The sequence below is a fragment of the Crassostrea angulata genome, chromosome 4 (assembly GCF_025612915.1).
Source record: "Crassostrea angulata isolate pt1a10 chromosome 4, ASM2561291v2, whole genome shotgun sequence".
Classification (NCBI taxonomy): Eukaryota; Metazoa; Mollusca; class Bivalvia; order Ostreida; family Ostreidae; genus Magallana; species Magallana angulata.
In genome coordinates this window covers 45,631,219-45,649,544 of record NC_069114.1, presented here as the reverse complement: position 1 = coordinate 45,649,544, position 18,326 = coordinate 45,631,219, and the positions used below count along the sequence as shown (strand labels likewise).

At 34.0% G+C, this 18,326-nt stretch overlaps 1 protein-coding gene across 11 annotated transcripts in view; it reads left to right on the top strand.

Annotated features, from left to right (window-relative positions):
* The first annotated feature begins 653 nt into the window (after positions 1-653).
* Positions 654-18,326, top strand: part of LOC128180100 (uncharacterized) — a 59,674-nt gene continuing 42,001 nt past the window's right edge. For 6 of the 11 annotated variants that reach the window (XR_008243181.1, XR_008243180.1, XR_008243182.1 and 3 more), the window contains exon 1: positions 3,549-3,840. The gene's annotated coding sequence lies outside the window, so the exon portion shown is untranslated. Of the gene's footprint in view, positions 738-3,548; positions 3,841-13,734; positions 15,367-16,883; positions 17,831-18,326 lie in introns of those variants that run through there. The other 5 variants (XM_052847948.1, XM_052847961.1, XM_052847958.1 and 2 more) reach the window with 5 other exon arrangements.

Sequence of the window (18,326 nt, the reverse complement as noted above, 5' to 3'; positions counted from 1 at the left end):
ACATATTACAAGATTGATATATCTCTCCACAAATGTTGACCACCAAAACGTAGAAACACATGGAATATAAAGAAAACATTACGGCATTGAGTAGTATCTATCGTTAGTATTTGAAGGGGTCTATGGTTTTGTTAGAGACTAGATAGCTCACCTGGAATTTCTCTTTTTGTTTACATTCTATAAAGAATTAGAAGAATAAGGTTGGCTATTATTCTTCCCCTTTTACTTTTTCCGACTTCTGTTTTGGGCTTTAGAGTGGTCCGACAATACGATGACAGTGGTAGGAATTTTCAAGACTTCTTTTCTCCGTTATTTTGGAGTAAAACTTTGTGGAAATGGAGATGACATTCAGAATAACAAGAATATATTTATGTGGCACTATTGAAGGCCAGCTGGTCTGAAATTTTTCATTTTTCACATTCTACAGAGAAATACGGGTTAAAGGTTAGCCATTTCTCCCTTATCATCGAAGTGTCATATCGCATGGCGGGAAATGGTTGCCCATTGATCACCTGAGTGTACTGTGTAACTATTCGATGCATAATACGATGATAAAGGGACCGATAGCCGACCTTAGCTGCCTATCTCTAGGCAGAATGAGGGGGAAATTTGATAAACTTAAGATGACCTCTCTGGCCTTTAACAGAGCCAAAGACCCCTCCAAAAGCTGAGGATGTACTGAAGAGGTTCTCTTTCCATATGCTCTAGAGGTCGTTGTGGAGATATCAAATCTAGAAGTAAGCATGTTCACACTATTTGTCCTGGTGGTTCCACTTCAGTCCAAATTGGTTGGCTGAAAATTATGAATAAATTGGTCACCTGCCCTGCATTGATATTCGTTTCATACAGAGTTCGATGATAAGGAAGATAGCACAATATATCTGTTAAACATTGACCCTATCTCTTTGTAAAATGACAAAGTTTGGGTAAGCTTATCGGTCCCATGCGTCTGGCAGACTCTTTTTTGAGACAAATAGGCTGACAATAAATACTCCTGAAATCCATTATCTTCGTTTGTTCTGGTGTGGTCCGAATGGGGGGGGGGGGGGGGGGAGGGGGGTGATTAATACCTTGAAAAACAGATGCTAGTATTGCGATGTCACTCACCATGACATGATGTGTTTTTCGTCTATACGGACCATAGGTTATTAAATCTTGGGGGATCGGGGTCGGGTGAGCTAACGGGCTTCTTACAGTTTTACAAACTCCTACCAAAGCTTACAATTGATACTCCTGGAGATTCTAACCTTTGTCTTTGTTGCGATGGTCCAAATTTTCGGAGACCTAAAATGTTTCAATATGTTTCCATCAGTTGGTGGCACCACCACAGCACAGAGCGGGACATGATGCCCTTTGCATTGGGCCTGTTTATAAATTCATATTATGAATAATGCTCACGTTAATCAGTTAATGCATACTTTAAAATTCGAATATGTATCAATACCTTTTTCACTGTGCAATATAAAATTAAAACGAAATTGAAATGAGCTAGGTGACTTTGTCAAAGCTTTCAATCCTCCAAGCGAGAGATTCTTTAAAAATGCACCTCTCTTGATTCAACTTTTGTGTCTTTAAAAAATGACATTTGTTCAGCTATAACTGATGTTTGTTCCATGACAAAATTGATTTCATAATCTATTTTCAGAAGGTAAAGATCAATTTTCAGTTGATTTTTCATTGAATGTAAATACTTTTTTATCCAAGCAAATGTCACTGCCTCTGAGGAAGTCAATATGCATGAATTATGCATTAATTTATTCAAAAGTTGCTGGTGATGAAGTATTAGAAATATTTAGAGAGAGTACTTTCAGTACTTTGATGAATTTTCCGATGGCCTTTTCTGCTGACAAACTCTCCCTATGGACATTAATCCGTTTGTACATACTGAATCTCAAATTTACTGAATGTTTTAATCACACTGACTATACATGCTGGTACCAACGGTAACCTGAACTGTGTGCAATAGTAATTCGAACCTGATCATTTTTGGTTGATAAGCTTCTGGAGTAAAACTTGCATAGATGTTGTGCATGCATATTATTTTAAAATTACTAGGACTCCATTTCTCTTATGTTCCAATGAGGAAAAATGATCCAGGGTGTAAGCAATGCAGTGATGAGTTTCAATACGTCACCAGAATAATTCAATAATTTCAATTTTTCATATGAAATTGACACGAGACAAGAATTATCAGTTTTGTTGGTATAATGGATAATTGGCTCATATTGATGTCGACGATAATTAGAAATTTCAGGCATTTGCTAGAATTTCGAATTTATTGATTTTTTTTTCATAACGTTCTGAGCCTCTCTCTACAATCGTTTCGCTTAAGGATACTGAGTGACCCATGGATTTTTACTAGTATTTGACAACAACTGTTCATTTCTTTTTGTTTGTTATAAGTACATGTACTAGTCTCCTCAAATGAACGAGGCTTACGTATAAACAGGGTTGACAGTAAGGACCCTTATCGTGCCGACATCAATCGAGATTGAGGACTTTGTTTACCTCGACAATGTAGAACGCTCTGTGTGCCTAGGCAGATTCGAACCCGCGTGAACACGACTCTTAGAGTACATGTATAAACCCCATTTCCTTAATTCCGTCGCCCACACCAACGAGCTACATGTACAAATCGACCGATGTGTTCCGAATGTCTTCAACAGTCACAACTTATAATTTGTTGCAACAATGTCTGATCAGACCTATAGATTTAATCACAGCAGACAATAAGATTAGAAGGATTGTCCGATTATTGGACAGAAGGAAATGGTGTTTGCGGCGTACGTCATTTGGTATTTATTATTTGGCCAATCTCATTTTAACAGCTATGAATTATTATTTAAGACCATCTACGACATATTAGTAAAAACAATCGGAAAAACGGAAATCTTAAAGTAACAAATGTTTGATATTGTTTTTGAACGACATGAATTGCTGTAAAAAAATCATACGTGCAAAATGTACAAAACAAATCGAAGAAAAGTTCAATTACCCGTATAATTATACATCCATGCATTTTTTAATGGAAGTGCATTTCTACATGTAGCTCTTTTTGTGAACCACTAAGCAAACAGTATCTTTCACTCCATTTTTTTTGACATTGTGTGTGTGTATGTATGTGAGGAGGGGGCTTGGCATTTCTCGATACCCCACCACCAACCCCCACCCAAAATGGTGGAGGGTCCCAATCTTACTATAAAATCGATATTTTGGATCTGTATTGGATCTAAAAAATCAGTGTTCTGATTGTGTAGAGGCATTCAAATTTTAATCAGTTATTGATTCTATCAAATCATAGAAAAAAAACCAATGTCAAAATGTCAAAATGTCAAACAAATCATTATCTGCAATGATTTGTGATAGGTCTAGCAGATGATTTTATGAAATCTTTAGATTTTCAATAAATATCCATTTAACAGGCTTTATATTACTCTTATTTATATCTAATAGTGTATGGATACCGATTACACAGAGAGAGAGAGAGAGAGAGAGAGAGAGAGAGAGAGAGAGAGAGAGAGAGAGCGATCTCGGAGGAACACTTGAACTTTGTATGTTGCATCTAATTAATCTACATCGTTTTACTTTGTCACCGATTTTGAAGTATGCGAAACTATTTCCCGTTGCAGATTTTTTTTGGCGCGCGCTCTTCATCTCGCTCACAGACACAAACAGTCCAGCACAGCCTTCTCCTGAGTTCCACAGATTCGAGTCGTGTTGAGGAATATTCTGTGTTTGACTTTTTAACGATTTTGCAGACTTCTCCTCAAGTCAGAATTTACGGAGCCCCGAGCCTGTGTTATTGCAGTCCTATAGAGTCAATGTGCTACAAGATCATAAGTAAGTAGATATGCATGTATTTATGTGCATACATAGTCGCGATGTGTATGTAACCTGCATGACAATCAATAATTTTTTAGTACGACTCAACAGTATTGTAAGAATCCCAAATATCTTGTCATAGTAAAATAGACTTCATCATAATTTGATAATTTAAAAGGCAGCATGATGGATAACACATGTTTCAACTTTGATAAGGTTTCACGATGGAGCACGTTCGTCCGTGACTGTGAAAAACAAAATGTATGTGTAGCTGCGTAACACTCCGTAACTGACAGGCTTCATACCGATAAAACGTAACACTGTGCACAACTGTTTTATCTCAAAGAGAGAGAGAGAGAGAGAGAGAGAGAGAGAGAGAGAGAGAGAGAGAGAGAGAGAGAGAGAGAGAGAGTTTCTTATTGTATTATTTTCTAGGTTTCATTATGATATAATGTAACATTTTGGACAAAAATATGATTAATCATTGCCGTCAAAACATACCCAAACCTGATGATTCTTTCTGTGTGTGTGTGTGTGTGTGTGTGTGTGTGTGAGAGAGAGAGAGAGAGAGAGAGAGAGAGAGAGAGAGAGAGAGAGAGCTTGTATTTGAAAACTGAATGCCTATGACATGGTACCCACGGCTGAATCTGCTGATACAATGCTGATTTTGATAGACACTAACTTTAATAAAATCAAGGTTATAAAAACTTAACACTGAATAAAACCAACAAAGTTATGTTCATAAATTGTAGAAATGAACAAGCATCTGAAAAAAAATGTTATATGATATGAATGAGGTAGGAATTGTTGATATTTCAATTCAATTCAATGGTTTATTGACATCACCACGTTGGCATACAGTCAAAATGAAATCAAACGACAGACAAAAAGGAAATTGTAACATAAAGGGTACAGCATGCAAGACAGTTTTATACAATACATTATAGTCCCTGGAACTGTTTTTTAATATATAAAATGCATATTTAATGTATATGTTCAATATAAATGGAAAATGATATCGCTCTAAATATAAATGCAAGTCTACAATGATTATCGTCCCTTCACTTTGTACACGTACAATGTTATCTGATGTGAAACGCTACAAGGAAATAAAAAAAAGATGATGCTGAATATATAAGTGTGTTCTCTCGTTTTCAGAAAATTTTGCATGCATGGTACAAGTTTTTCATACAAATATATTTTTTAAATTAATTTTTTAGCAGTAAAAAAAATCTCTTCGATTTTTTTTTTGTTTACCATATTTGAAATTAATACATTTTTCTACTGTTCATGTACCAAATGATCATTGTTTTTAAATCATATAAAAGCAAGTTAATCATATAAATGTTTGTTTTTCATATTCATGCCATCCTTGTGTGGAGATTACATCACGTCTCTGTATTGTAACAATGCATGTTAAATATTCTATTGGATGTTAATCAAATCATTGCACTTGATCTGTTTTAATAATACTCAATGTAATATTATATAAATTGTGCCTGTTTAAAGGGTAACAGTTGAAATTGACACCCCGAGGAAACCATTGTCAATCGATATTTATATTTATATTGGTTTTATTCAGTGTTACCCTCCGAAACAGGCACTATTAATTCTATTATACTGAATGTCTTAATTTTAGAGAATTGTTTTACCGCTTTTATAATTTATAGGTATGACGTGAATTATACGGCGAACCGTACGCGCATAATTTACGCGCAGGTAACAATTCGTTGTTTTAACCGTTGCTAAGTGTTTTGCTAACGCTGAGGGTAATAGTATACAATTATTTAATGCTTTAGCAGTCAATAGACCAGAATATTTTTCCCGAGGTGCAGGGAACAGTTCAGTATGATCTATTGCCCGAGGCCAACGGCCGAGGGCAATAGATCATACTGAGCTGTTCCCTGCACCAAGGGAAAAAATTCTGGTCTATTGACTGTTCAAGCGTTAAATAATTGTTTTATTACCTAATTCCTTTTTTAGTTTTCGGGGTTTACAATTTGCATATTGCAATGATTTTCGTGCCATTATGCAATATACTAAGATTTTTTTTTTCATCTTTTACATGCACAAAACCTGTTGCATGCATTACAACATCTCAATTTAATAGTTTACACAAAGAAGGGGGAATCTTCAACCTATTAGATTTTAAATACATGTAGTCTTTTACCTTATATCAGGCTTTAAAACTATAGATTATTTGATACTCCATTTTGATAACATTGAATTTGGTTTCACCAAGTACTTAAAACAGCGTCTATGTAAAGGAATATACATTCCATGAGAACTATCGAAAGGATGTAACATTAACATACCAGCGTTCTGAAATACGTTGCCGGTCCAATAGATCGCAGTCTATTGACCGGCGGTCAATAGATCGCAGTCTATTGACCGTCGGTCCAATAGATCGAAGACTATTGACCGGCGGTCTAATAGATCGCAGTCTATTGACCGGCAGTTCAAAATAGACGCAGATATTTAATATGTAATAAAACAACAAAATCCCTTTGATTAGGTAATAAAACGGATTATCAACTGCGTCTAAGCCAATCAGATTTAAGTATTTAATATGAAAGTATAATTATAATAAAAGTTAAAGCATTTGTCTTTGTATGATAATCACATTATTACAAATCAATCCACTTTACAGTATGAAATCATTGTCTGTTTGTCATACAGACCTAAAACGTGCTACTACAACAGTTGCACTGTTTGGTTCGGTCCGCTTTTGTGAACGGTATGGTTCGTTTTGTGGACGATACGGTTCGTTTTGTGAACGGTACGGTTCGTTTTGTGAACGGTACGGTTTGTTTAGTGAACGGTACGGTTCACGTTGTGAACGGTACGGTTCGCTTTGTGAACAGTACGCTTCGCTTTGTGAACGGCACGGTTCGCTTTGTGAACGGTACGGTTCGCTTTGTGAACGGTACGGTTTGTTTTGTGAACGGTACGGTTTGTTTTGTGAACGGTACGGTTCGTTTTGTGAACGGTACGGTTTGTTTTGTGAACAGTACGCTTCGCTTTGTGAACGGTACGGTTCGCTTTGTGAACGGTACGGTTCGTTTTGTGAACGGTACGGTTTGTTTCTTGCACGGAATGATACGGTTTGTTTTAGGGGTGAAGTAGTACGTTTAAGGGTCTTTACAATTGCCTATTTGCCATGTGATTGCTTGTTTGATAATTACCGGTTTGCCATGTGATTGTGTTAAACAATAAAATGCTTTCTTTGATGATTCATTCGGGATATGAAGTTAGCGACATTGCAGAAAAAACCATAACCTGCGTTAGCGGGTTAATTAATTTTTTTCTGCAATGATCGCTACCTTCATAACCTGAATGAATCATCAAAGAAAGCATTTTATTGTTTATATTAACATCTTTCTTTTAACCAATTGATAAATTGATTATGAAAAGTTAGTAAAATTCACTAAATTACTGTTACTGTACGTAAGTACGTTAACTAAAAGAAACAGCCAAATCGTCTCCTGTGAGACTTTGAGTCTGACCTTGTCATGATTATTTTGTGCAGTCCGTGATTTTTCCTAGGTAGTTGCAGGTCTCGACCAATCGATAAACTGGGCGTGTCAAGTTTGGTCCTGTCACTTTCTTGCCAGTTTCAGCCGCTGTAGATTTCGACCAATCAATAGACGGGGCGTGTAGATTTCAATCTGTCTGTTTCTATATAGCTATGAATTAACTATAAGTTTCCGTAAGAAATAGAGGGAATAATACTTGGTAGATGTAAATATTATAGAATGATTGCCTGTTTGTCATATTATTGCCTGTTTAATGTTTGTAATACATTTGCTTCTGATTATCACATGATTGCATGTTTGTCCTACATTTATCTGATTAATGATTGCATGTTTAATGTTTGTAATACATTTGCTTCTGATTATCACATGATTGCATGTTTGTCATACATTTATCTGTTTAATGATTGCATGTTAAATGACTATAATACATTTGCTTCTGATTATCACATGATAACATATTTGTCATACATTTGCCTGTTTGCCATATATGTAATAATCTCTTTGTCCCCATTTGCCCCTGTAAACCTGCATTCATTTTTAACGATGGCATTTGTATTACTATTGTTGTTTTGCACCAAAATTTACATCTTCTCGATTTCTTTTGAATCTAATTGCATCTAGTGACACCAATATATGTATATTTTGATGTCAAATGCTCGAATGTTACAAATGGAAGCCATGCACAAGTCATACGATGTTAGACACTTTTAAGCACGGTTGCAGGAACATTAGAACAGGTCAATTTTTCTATAAAAGTTTATTTTTTTAGTCATTGGATTAAAAAAAGGATCAAATGTATTAATACCAAAATGTTTTTAAATTATACATTAAACAGTTTGTTGTAGTCTTTCCGTGACCCCAGCCCGCCAGCCTTGATAAGGCGAAAGTCAAAGACCAATCCATTAAAAAGTTTTAAGCAAAAAATACAATTTATATTACATATACTTATAATAAAAAAATGTGAATAGTTTGTACATCGCTTAATCGATGGTTAATAGGTTTGTTTGATCTTTAATGAAAAAGGAACTTAAATTGCACGTACTTTTACTACAGCCGTGGGTGTATTCGTCCATGCTATTCACCATATTCAGCATTAATATTATTATATTTCGTCCAAATAGACATCAGGATATTATAACTATAAGCATTTAATGGGTTTTTTGGATATCGTCGGTCCTGTTACACACCAAGAGGTGCAGATAAATTGAATACCGCACTAACGGGCGGTATATTAATTTGTCTGCACCGCTTAGTGTGTTACAGAACCGACGACATCCAAAAATAAGCATTCAAAGCTTAAAGGGGCATGGTCACGATTTTGGTAACAATCTTGTTGTCCAATTTTAATGTTTACAATGCTTTAATAATGCATTTTTAATTGGCAATTAAAATCTGAGTATCATCCGTCGAGTTATAAGCGAGTTACAGAGCTTACAATTCTTTGCTATGTAAACAAAGCTTTGTTAACATTTTGAATGTTGAAGTGAAAATTCTAGTTCTAAACCTAAAATGAATGTGTTAAACGTTAGGAACTCTTTATTTATGCTTAAAATGAATAAGACGATAGACAAATCAGCTTGGAAAAGATTTTTTACTGGTATATTGAACCTACATAAACAAAAACGGGGCACGAGCCTTGTTTACATGACGTAGAATTGTGAGCCTTGTATCTTACTTATAACTCTACGACTGACTCTCAAATTTCACTTGATCGTTGGAAATGCATTCCTAAAGCATTGTAAATAATAAGAACAGTAAAATTGAATTTGACCAAAATCGTGACCATGCCCCTTTAAACAAACAAAATAACTGACTTATTTTCAAATTATTGGCAGAGGATTCTTATAAATGACTATGAGTAAGGTAAATACATCTCGTTAGGATCAAGCAATTCGACGACAGCTTCTGAACAAAAGATGAAAAACTATTCATAGAAATTAACGGATTAGTCGAATATGGTGCTCCGGCTGTAACAGGTTTTGTCGCTTTACTATAAAGATATGCAATGAACTGTAGAAACACTTAGACATCTGTAGACCAGCGTCAACGTGACGTTAGAATACCATGCCACCCCCATAATTTGTTCTTGATGCCTTGGTGGTGACGTTTACTCGTCACAGAAGAATAATGGATTACCTTATAAGACTTCGGAGATCCTAAAGAGGTTTATACACAATTAATGGGTGGTAACCCGACGCTGGACGTCACGTCGAAACCGATCGCACGCTTTGACTCTAAAGTCTTACAAAGCAGATTATGACGTTTGAACGAGACAATGCCAAGTATAAAATTGCTCAGTGAAGCGTATCTTCATCAGCAGTGCATTCCATTCATGTAGTTTTAGAAGTCTGTCCGTTTGTCGCAGAATCATGAAAATTGACAGATACCTATCACCAACAAAGATGTCCTCAAGACCAAATGTCTCTAGAAAATATAACAGCAAGAAAGAATGGCCAGGCTGAAGCTAGCAGCCACTAACAACAGTAACTAAACCCGTAGAAGCTAGCAGCCAATGAGGAAATTCACCAAAGTACTGAGAGTACTCGAACAGGAAATTATACATTACTTTATTATCGGCATATTTTAATAATTATCAATAGCATTTATGCCAGAATAATATATCTGAGCATTGACAACTTCGGAGGCAGTAAAGCTCGCCTGGATAAAATTATAAATGTGTTTGTGTCCACTGAATTCAATTGAATATCGGTATTTGTATAAACATATGCTTAAAAATTGATCTCCGAGACAGTTTACTCTTCTCCGAAAATAACATGCATCATAAATCATAAAAATCGTCCTATTAATACTAAAGTGGGACGATCAGACAATTTACATTGTGATTTTATTCTCATTAAAAAAACTAGCCTCAATCGAAAACCAAAACGAAAGAATTTACACATGAATTTGGGATTATTTTGTGTCAGCCATGTTTTGCACATGAATTTGGGATTATTTTGTGTCAGCCATGTTTTGACGTGAACCTTTGAAATATATACAAGAGACTATTTAGCTCACCCGAACTTTGTTATATTTTAGCATTTCACAATGATACAGGGGTTAAAGGTGGTCCATTAAGTTCCTTATCTTTGAAATGTGCATTGAACGAATAACAGGGCAGTGTAGGGGGCATATGGGGCTAATATTTCCCGGTCTCAAATTTGGGCTGTAGGGGTACCACCAAGTGGCTCCCAGGGGTTTGGGCTCATTTTAGGGGTTTTATATTTCACTTTAGTTTGATCACAAGAACTTGAAAACACTAGGATTAGGTAGAAGACCTCAAGAGGTATTCATAATAAGCGTTAAAGGGTACCTATGACCCCTACTAGGGTCCAGTAAACTCATCCGAACTTTGTTATATTTAATGCACACTTCAAAGATAAAAGAGATAATGGCCTGCCTTTCGTCCCTATGTCATTGTGAAATGCTAAAATATGACAAAGTTCGGGTGAGCTTTTCATTGTCCTTGTTCACACCTCACACCCTTATTAGCATAATCGGAGTCTTTCTGATTTTTATATCAACAAAAAGCTATAAAAAACCAAGAACGCCAAAATACGTCTTTCACGGGATTTTAACGAGACCAGTTTGAGACTCTTGCAAATCGAGAGAGGAGTTTAGATCGAAAAAGTAAGTAAAAGTTTATGTTTATTCTATCAGCAAGCTTTTTAAATTATTTAAAGTTGCAGAACAATTGTTTATTAATGTGAATTCGAAGTTTGGAGTTATTGGCCTTATCTCGTTAAATATTTTTCAGTATGAAACCGTCTGAACAGGAGTTTTCGATTTTGTCAACAATCTCTTCTTCTTCTTCTTCCCGTATAGTTCAGACCACCATCTGGTGTAATTTCGAACTGTTGCGCTAATGCAACGTGCTAGGGGGCAGCCATGTATCGGTAAGAACATACTCACTTACAATGTTAAACTAGATAAATACCTTTTTAAAAACCTGCAATGCAATAATTCCACTGCATGTGTTACCAAAATGTTAATAAATAATGGTCGTTGTGAAATGTGACTAGAAAGACATGTTTTAGTATGAAATGTGTATGCAGGTGTATTATAGTAAGTTTTTACACATATTGTTACCTAGCATACGATAAAAAATATTGTATGTTTTTCCTAGAATATTGAGTTTGTGTCAATCATGCTTTCAGCTATTTCCATACAGAATTTCCTTGACACGTACAATGTACACTGTACATGTGGTTTTGATACCTGTATCTCATTCAGACTGTTAACTTTAGTTCTTATTTATCTATTAACGATGAGAGTGTTTATGAATCAAGGGTCTGCATTTGTTATGTAAATATAACATTATACGATTGAAAGTATGAGAGAGAGAGAGAGAGAGAGAGAGAGAGAGAGAGAGAGAGAGAGAGAGAGAGAGAGAGAGAGAGAGAGAGAGAGAGAGTGTGTGTAATTACAGTGTACATGTAATTGTTATTGATTGCCTTGCTTCCATGAACCATATATATATATTTCAATAATGCCACATTGCACTAGAAATATTGCTGACAAAGATGTTGAGAGAGATCAGAGAGAGAGAGAGAGAGAGAGAGAGAGAGAGAGAGAGAGAGAGAGAGAGAGAGAGAGAGAGAGTATGAAAAGCCATAACAAATTTTATAGTTATATGTCATTTCCCACTTAATGAGTTGTTATAGTTGTTATCATGGTAATGTTTTGACCATGTCTCAGATACTGCATGTGCCCATAAAAAGTGTAATCTAGGATACACCCTTTCCTTTTGATAATGACAGCATTTAGATTTGTAATGATAGCTAGTGTATCTCTTTTCTTCTAATCTACAGGTTTACCTGTGGCCTCCAGATAATCTGAAGATCAGGAATATAGAAAATATTGTCAATTTGATATTGCTAATGACTCAGTCAAGTCTGCTGAAGCCCAGAAGGTACTTCTTTGTCATGTAATAAACTTACAACTTGTCCTCCCTATTTATACATATTTGGTTTAAGCTGACTGAAAGCCTTACTATTTTATACAAGTTTTTTTTAATATACTCTCTTGTATATAAACAGAACAAAAATACTTAGTTACAATGGGAAATGGACATAATACATGTGTATATATAAAAGTGTTTGATAATTGTATAGGTCTTGTTCATGAACAGAAGAAATTGACAGAAAAATATTCAGTTTTAGCCATCAAATACAAATATTAATATTTTTTTAGAATATTATTTAATCTAAATATGATATAAAAGTTGTTCCCCTTTATTCCAATGTTTGGAAACAAATCCAATATTTGATTAAAATTGCTGTACAGTTTATCCTATTGATTCCTGTAATATATCACTTAAGTTTCTTGAACAGCATGTTTATTCCTTTTTTTTCTTCTTAAAATGGTGTATACAGTGTCATTAATTTATTTTCATTATATTCAAGTAGATACAAAAAGGCCTTCTGCCACCTTTTCATTGTTTAAATGGTATGGAGTTTTAATTACCTTTCATATGAAAAATGACATCTAAATCTTAAAATGCTGTACATTTTATTCTATCCATGTAATGTATCACTTTATTTATGTTGAACTTCGTGTCTATTGGTATTATGATTTTTTTTTTACAATGATATATGCAATTTTATTAATCTATTTTTCATTTTAAGAAAATTCATTTAAAAAAAGATCTCTTACAACCTGTGTGGTTTTTTTTTTCAATTTACATAATACAGTGTATTAATTGAATGCAGTTGTGTAGATTTATACATGTACCTACAAGCAATATGCATTTAATATTAACCAGGTACATGTACCAGCCTGGTACTATATTTGATAAATAAATGTACTTCTTTCATGCATTTTTTATGCCTTTTACTCATTGTTATATGTATTATTTATTATTAAAATACTTTGAAAACTTTTCTCAATTTATTTATTTTAATAAGATTAAGAAACGGACTATAGTCAATGCACGTTTTCAAGAGTTGTCTCTCTTGGGGACAATCATGAATGCTCCCCAGGGTTCATGACCCTGAATATTGAGTAGGCTGTTATTTGTCGAAGGTTCACGTCAAAACATTACAATTTTATGAGAGTAAAATTACAATGCTAGGTGTTTTATTGTCTCATATTCGTAATAATACGGTGCATTTTTGATTTGTCGACTGATGTTGTTTCCGGGGGAGTGAAAAGGCCCGAGGATAAATTTCGGTTTAAACAAATAATCTTACCACACTGATTTGGTTTAGGGTTTTTATTGTTTGTGTATTGTGTTTGTTATATGGTTTGTTTGTTTGGGCTTTATGGGGGTGGGGGCTAATTAAATGTAGAGTGAGTATTGTTTGTTACATCAACAGTTTTTTTCCAAACGTTCGCTTTCAATTGACAACGTTTATATGTGTCTTGGTTAGAATATTCAGCGAATATCGTTGTATGCCGTTTAATTTACTTTAATTTATCATGTCTTATATAACATATAACGTTTGCATATCACTTTATTCGGTGCATATAGTTTTTTCTATATGTATCAATAAGACTACACTTAGGATAACATTATTTTCATAACTTATGACCAATATAGACGTATTTCATTTCTGTTCAACAAAGACGAATTTATAACTCTTATCCAGGGGAGCTTTACTGCTTCGGAAGTCGTCAATGCTGGTACAAACTATTGACTATTATTCATTTTGATATTAATTAAAATATGTTGATAATTAACTAAAATATGATTTTCTGTTCTAGTACTCTCTGTACTTTGATGAATTTCATTATTGGCTGATAGCATCTACGGGCTTATGGCTGCTGTTAGTGGCTGCTAGCTTCAGCCTGGTGAAAGAATGCTATAAGATATCATCCACACAGTCAATCTCCATAGGGACCAAGTAAAGGCAATGTAGGTAAATAAACCAAGTCTTCTAAAAGCCTCAGACTCCAAGGAAGTTGTTCTGGGCAGCGTGGAAATGAAGATTAATAATGAAGAGGAAGAAAGGAAAGGTAAAAGAAACAGGGAAAATGTCCTCCGAAATAATAAAAAAAGAAGAAATACATGTAAAGAGAAATGACACTAGTACTAGACATAGGGTCCCATCTTATGTTGCCCTCAGCTAAGGCATCAGTGAAGTATAATGGCTTTATGTTCCAAACCAGCACTTTTCCAAAGGAACAGATTCGGACTAATATGCCAGGATTGATATTGTATGCTTTGTTTAAATGATGGATTTTAAGAATTGTGGCAGAACACCCCTGTCCACTGATAAACTCGAACCAGCTATTTTTAAATGGTAGAAATACCAGGCTTTTTGTATAAAAAAAAAAAGACAAACACAAAAACCCCTTTATTGGTTTTCCCTGAAGAATTTACGAAATAGTGGTAGTATCCGACACAATATTTTTTTTACAACAACATAGGCAAAGTTTTTTAGACATATTTTTTTAACTTCATTTGTTGCACAACTTTAATAAAATTAAATCCCTTCCCACCAATCCAAAGGTTGTAAGAAGCTATTAACTCAGGTCCAAACTAGACTCAGAGGCTTGTCTTACAATATTGTGGTTGCATGCCTTAGTGTGCAATTTCAGAGACATGCATAGACGTTTTCTCAACACAATTATCGTCTTTTGGCTTCGTAAATGTTCCTATTTCTGTAATGTTATCAGATAGCGGATTTTCACTGTCTCGAGCTGATGATTTAAAATTTATTTCCCATAAATTGATCTTAATGCAAAGTCCTTTGACATTTTTATTCTGTAAGAGGAATCCCCGCTTTATGCTGACTTCTAAATAATCATCAATGTGCAGGGATTTAAAATTGGCATCGAGGCTAACTACCTTCATATGGTATTAAGCCATCTTGTACATAAAAGAATAAATTAAGATTTAAAAAAGCATTCAAGTTGATGTTAAAAAAGAAATATAATCCAGTGTAAGATTGGAATTCCCGGTGACGTGTTCCAAAGCACTGGATCACTGACTTGTTCATCGAGGACTATTGACAAAAATTATCAACAAATTGCATGTCGTTGTTTTAGTTCATTAGAACAGAAGGTTCAAGTAAACCTTAATCAAGTTTGCCTGTCTGTCCGACCGTTTCTATATTCTATTTTAAAATGTCTATTTTGGTGAAGGGGAGTTTACATTGTTGAGATAAAGAAAGATAAAGTGTAATGCAAAACAAACTAATCAGTACAACTGTATGTAACATACAAACTAATCAGTACAACTGTATGTAACATACAAGCAATTTATTATTTTTTACCGATCTATCAAAATTATAATAAGGATTTATTATAATGAGCAATTTATTACGTTATAAGCAAGATACAGCGCTCACAATTTTTGGTTATATTAACAAGGCTCGTATTATTTTTTTGTTATGTTCATTATAGTAATATAAGCTCTTTTCAAGCTGATATTTCTCTCTGCTAATTCGTTATGAACATAAATAAACTGTTTTCAGCTTTTGTCACATTCATTTTAGGTCTAAACCTGGAATTTCCCTTTCAACATTCAAACTGAAAACAAAATCATGACCTGAGCTAACAATGAATTGTAAGCTCTGTGTCTCGCTTATATATATATATATATATATATATATATATATATATATATATATGACTGTCACTTAAATCTTGGCTGAATATTAGAAATGCCTCACTTAAGCATTGTAAACATTAAAAACAGAAAAATGAATAATTACCAAAATAGTGACCATGCTCAATTAATACAGTATATCAAAGTCTGGTTTCTCCCGTGAGAAAAACTCTTAATTGGCTATTAAAATATCTTACTTAATTACTTTATTTCTTCTTTTGCGCATGGCATGAGAGAAAATCATTTTGTTTACATTACCAGTCTTTTCCATATTTGTATCAAAATTTATTCTGTATTCGTATATATAATGAACATGATTAGAGCGATATTCATTTTTTTCTTATGCTCTTACATAGTTTCCTCTGTATACAGACTAGCCAAGAGTCAACGACAGGTAAATGGAGCCTCCAGTGGGCATGTTCACGAAAGTATCTTAAGATTCGTCTTAAGACATGTTCTGAGACATATCTTAAGACGAATCTTATGACCAATCTGAGACATATCTTAGGATGTTTCTCGAAGCTATCACAGATGTGTCCTAATCTAAGACATCTTAATTTCAGTTTGTATGTATCCTTACAAGAAAAACAGTTAAAAACGATGATACAAAATACTGTTCTATTCTTTGGAATGTATTTTTTCAATCAGAAAACATAATTTGGGTACATATATCATAAATAGAGTAAATGAAGTTTTTATTTTATCACATAAGTATTATATAAACTGTGCAGTGTGTTGAGCATTTGGTCGTTATTGATTTATATATATATATATATATATATATATATATATATATATATATATATATATATATATATATATATATATATATATATATATATATATGATTCCTGTGTGTCTATTTCAACTTTACGAAAACTCCCGAACTTCATATTCTTCCCCATCCCTTTCCCACTCGATCTTGTGAGAGAGAGAGAGAGAGAGAGAGAGAGAGAGAGAGAGATTTCTTGTGAAACATTCACTACATTGTTGTTCTTTTGGATTTTTTATCTGCCTTTAATCCAATAAATGTAAGTGATTGTCTTCAATAGTATGGAATTTTAACATGTAAATAAGTACTTTTAGGAAAAGCTAATGTATGTAAATGAATGGTTCACACAGCAGTCAACATACACTTGTAAAAGCACGTGTATCTTGTTCATGATTTTATATGATCAGCCAATGATATTGGTAATTGGTTTTAATTCGCGCCAGTCTTAAATTATACGTGCGTCCAGTTCTGTCCAGTGCCTATTCATTACATTATACATGTTAAGCGAGTGAACCATAGCCATGTCATCAAGAAAAAGAAATCCTAACTTTTCTGAGGCTGAAATTCAAATCATTCTCAAAGAAGTGGAGAAATGGAAATGAGTCTTGTTTTCGAAACTTTCGAGGGTAACGACAAACAACACAAAAAAGCGTGTATGGGAGGCAATTTGCCATTTTTACTAGTTAAGACACCTGCTAGGATGTCTTAAAGTTAAGATATGTTTTAAGACATGTCCTAAAATAGGACTGCTTCAAGAAATTGAATTAGGACTAAGACGTGTCCTAAGTGATGTCTGAGACATATCTTAGTCTTAAGATAGCTTCGTGAACATGCCCACAGGCTTCTACCTGAACTTATTACAAGTAGATTTAAAACAAGATTTCGGCAGTAGTGTTCTACACAGCTTGCCTATTTTTTTTCCTTCTGTTACATTTACGATAGCCCTATCGCTTTTTTTATTATGATGAAGATCAGTTACAATTCTATAACCTTGAGGGAGGGTGTACTACTGAGGTAGAATACAGAACAACTACAAGGACAAGATATAAAAATAAGAGATTATCTACTTACCTTTAATCTCTTATATATGTTAGACTACATGTACATGTGAAGAGTATAAAATTGTGACAGAAGTCTGATCAAGTGGTAAGTATTGTTGTTAGTATATATTGCTTATTCTTTAAACGAAAAAGGGATTCAGGTAAAGAGAGAAGTGACAATTTTTCTGTCGATAATTGTTCGAATTTATTCAGACCGGTTATATAACGTTTGTTTAAAAAAATTTGCTCAATAAATTTGTCAAGTTAACGAACTATATTAATTTTTGCTATTCTTTGAGTGGGTTTCCCTACGCCGTTTAGAACCGCGCATGAATACTGGATATTTCAGCATAATAAAGGTCGGATTAATTTTTTAATTTATCATAAAAAATTAAATTGCTTGATATTCAGATAACAATAATCTGTATACTTTATATGTCAATTTTAATTGTCTATTCATCTCTAAGAATCATACTTTAATTGTGATAATTGTTAACTCAAGAGTAAATTGATTACTTTGGTTTGATATGAGTGAAAATTACTGAAATTAATCTATCTGTATGCGACATCGTTTTACTTTATTTAATATTTCTATTTTCCCT